Raw genomic sequence first — 3,966 nt, 5'->3', positions numbered from 1 at the left:
GATTTACACTTGCCTTCTCAAAAGAGAAAATTTAAAGCCAGAAGGTGTTCACTGGTAAAATTTTGAGGGTCAGTTATGTATATTATCATATCATTTGTGAATAGTGATACCTTGAATTTTTGCTTTCCAATTTGTATCCCACTTGATCTCCCTTTGTTGTCTTAATGATCTAGCTACAACTATACTGAGTACTATATTGAATAGATACAATGAGAGTGGGCAGCCTTGTCTTGTCCCTGATTTCAATGGGATTTCTTCAGGTTTCTCTCCATTTAATTTAATATTGGCTATTGGCTTGTTGCATATTGTTTTTATTATGTTTAGGTATGTGCCTTGCATCCCTGCTTTCTCCAAGTCTTAACATGAAAGGGTGTTAATTGAATTTTGTCAAATGGGTTTTTCAGTATCTAATGAAATGATCATGTGATTTTTTTCTTTTAGTTTGTTTATATAGTATACTATATTGGTGGAGTTTTATATATTGAAACATTCCAACTTTCCTTGGATGAAGCCTATTTGATCACGGGGGAGCATTCCAGGAGTCAATGTGGGTGGGAATACGGAACCTGGAGAGGCCACCTTCTATAGCTAGGCAGAACCCCTAGTGGAAGGACAAGGACACCAATCCACCCACAACACTTTTGATACAACATTCATTCTGGGTAGAAGAAATATAGAGACAAAGGTGTAGCACAGACTTAAGGAATGGCCAATCAATATCCAGCTCAACTCAAGACCCATCCTATGGGCAAGCAACAATCCATGGTAGTATTAATGATACCACGATATGTTTTTAGACTGGCGCCTAGGATTACTGTTCTCTGTTAGACTCCACCCAGCAGGTGACTGAAACTGATGAGGATACCCTCATCCAAACGTTGGACAGAGGTTAGTGACTCTCTTGGAAGAGCTGAGTGAAGGATTGAAGGCCCTGAGGGAGATAAGAATACCATAGGAAAACCAACAGAGTTAACTAACCTGGACCCCTGGGGCCTCTCAGAGACTGAGCAACCAACCAAAGAGCATACACAGGATGGACTGAGGCTCCCAGCACATATGTAGCAGACACGCAGCCCATTCTTCACGTGAGTCCCCCAACAACTGAAGCAGGGTCTGTCTTTCCCTAAAGCTGATGTCTGGATGAGGAATCTGGTCCCCAATAGGAATGCCTCAGTGGGAAAGTATACATCTAATCTTGCAGAGATTTGATGTGCTAGGGTGGAGGATACCCAGGGGAGCATCCTCTCAGAGGAAAAAGAGAAATGATCAGAGAGGGACTCTGTGAGGTGGGACTGGGAGGGGGCAGCATTTTGGATATAAATAAATAAATAAACAAATAAATAAATGAATTTTAAAATAAACAAATAAAAGCCAGAAGGGCTTGAACAGATATGCTGCAGACTCTTAAAGAGAATACAAATGCCAGCCCAGATTACTAAAATTTTAAATCAGCATAGATGGAGAAAATAAAATATTTCATGATAAAATAAAATTTAAATAATATCTATCTGCAAACCCAGCCCTACTGAAGGTTCTAGAAGATAATTCCAACCCACGGTGTTAAAAATAAGTCCACAAAAACACAGGAAATAATTTTACACTAGCAAAACCAAAGGATGGGTAATTCTCTCTCTCTCTCTCTCTCTCTCTCTCTCTCTCTCTCTCTCTCTCTCTCTCTCTCTCTCTCCTATCAAAAATAAAATAGCAGGAATTAACAATCATTGGTGATTGATAGACATCAACCTCAATGATCTCAATGTAGACTAACAGAATGGATGCAAAATCAACATTCCTACTGCTGCCGCATTCAAGAAACGCACCTCAATATCAAGGATAGATATTACCCTACCCATCGTTCACACTGGGACAGGCTCTGAGGTGGAGGATATCTTTCTCAATGTATCCTCTTTTCTAGAGTTGAATGACAGAAAAATCCCAGCCCAGCAGAAACCTCTAATAGTAAAAAGTTTGTGTGACACGCACATGGGTACCCAGGGGCCACATGGTAGATGGAAGTCTGAGGTGCAGGTTCTAGAGCATGTCAGAGGGACAGCAGGAAGCTAGAACACAGGGAAGTGCATGTTCCTCAGACCTCCTCTCAGGAGCTATCAGAGAAAAGCTAGAGGAGACATCCTCCTTTCTTCCCATAAGCATCCCTACCCTGAAGCTGTGGCAGACCATCTCCCAATACACTGAAGAGGCCTTAGTGTAGGATACTGCCTGGCTGTCATTTGCAAGTCAAGAACTTCTTACTGTAGGCCTCCATCTCAGATTCCTATCTACAGCTGCAGCTGTGTGCTCAGGTATAATCCAATGATTCCACAGGAAAGTGTAAGCTGCCGGTGTCCCCAGGACACTTAGTCTCAGACTAGTTACAGAGCTCAGGCTCTGGAGACAATGTCCTCTGACACTCTTCAGCTCACCTGGGGCCAGTCCTCTAAAAAGGGGAACAGGTCCGGAGGGAGTGGTGGTGGGGCCCGTCAGAGTACAGGGGCATGATCTTCAGAAGACTCTCCTCACCACTCCCACCCCCTAGGGGGCCCCTCGTGCCTATAGAGAAAACTGCCCATTAGAAGTCTTGGACTGGCATCCTTGGCACATCCATTTGTGTCTGAGTAATCGGTCTGTCCGAGAGAAATACTGATGGCATCGTTCACACTGGTAAGGCTTTTCGCCACTGTGTACCCGCTTGTGGTATTCAAGATGGAACTCTTGGATAACATGCATAGCACATACGTCACAATCAAATGGTTTCTCACCTTTTTAACAGTCTTTTTTGAGTGAGAGGCCTCAGCCAAGTTGTCATCTTCTTTGCGGTTTCGGGATGTATCACTGTCTTTTCGGTAGCGCTGACTGGAACACCTCAGCACATCAGGGCTACCTGCCCACTTGCCGTGTTTGGCCTGCTTGCTGGCAGTCTGGCTCAGCATCATCTTGCTGGCTGCAGTGGGACCCAAACTTACCTCTGTTAGGCCTTCACAAGCCTGAAGGCTTGCTGGGAACGAGGATAACCTCAGTCATTTTAACTCTCCTATATATGAACAACAAATGGACTGAGAAGAAAACCAGGGAAACAACACTCTTTCTTCACAATAGCCTCAAATAATCTAAAATATTTTGAAGTAACTTTAACAACTTGGAGACTTGTATAACAAAAGTTCAAGTCTTTGAAGAAAGAAATTGAAGAAGATATAAATATGGTAAGATCTCCCATGTTTATGGATTAGTAGAGTAATATTGCCCATCCTACCAAAAACAATCTATAGATTCAATGGAATTTCATTAAAATTTCGACATAATTCTTTACAGACTTTGAAAGGACAATTGCCAACTTCAAATGTAAAAACAGCAACAAGAACGAAAAACAGTATAGCTTTAAAAAAGTCCTCAACAATATAAGAACTTTAGAAGAATTTAAATCCAGTAACATTGCTGCTCTGACAAGAGATCATATCCAAAGACCCTCTAAATCTCTGTGATCTGAATGGAATGACTCACCTTTAATCCCTCTTGCTGAAACTCTTATTAAAAACCTTTAATCCCAAACAATGTAGGTAAATTTAGTTTGTAGAAAGAAGCAGCCATGTTTGAAAGTCATGTCAAAGTAATGTGACAAAGTGATCAATCAGAGAAAGATTTAAGAAAATGAGTCAGAGATAGCCCAGTTCTCATGACCACAGGCAGGAAAAAGAGGCAATTTAAGAGAGGAGCACTACAGAATAAAGAGAAGAGAAAAGAGGAGAGGAGGGGAGGAGAGAGAGAGAGAGAGAGAGAGAGAGAGAGAGAGAGAGAGAGAGGAGAGAGAGAGAAGGAGGAGGAGGAGGAGGAGGAGGAGGAGGAGGAGGAGGAGACAATTTTTACAAGGATGGTTTTATAGAGAGAGGTTTCAGGTGAAAACAGAATTAGTCATAAAATGAGAAGGAGCCAGAAGATTAGAACAAATTGCCAGTTAGTTTGAGGCCAAAT

General features: G+C 42.0%; 1 pseudogene across 1 annotated transcript; it reads right to left on the bottom strand.

Moving 5' to 3' along the window:
* Positions 1 to 2,550: 2,550 nt before the first annotated feature.
* LOC308414498 (zinc finger protein 740-like) lies at positions 2,551 to 2,933 on the bottom strand (annotated as a pseudogene). The gene has a single exon. The product of its transcript is annotated as a zinc finger protein 740-like (transcript).
* Positions 2,934 to 3,966: the final 1,033 nt, after the last annotated feature.

The sequence above is a fragment of the Micromys minutus genome (assembly GCF_963924665.1).
Source record: "Micromys minutus genome assembly, chromosome: X".
In the NCBI taxonomy this organism is placed as follows: Eukaryota; Metazoa; Chordata; class Mammalia; order Rodentia; family Muridae; genus Micromys; species Micromys minutus.
This window is presented reverse-complemented; position numbering and strand designations above follow the sequence as displayed.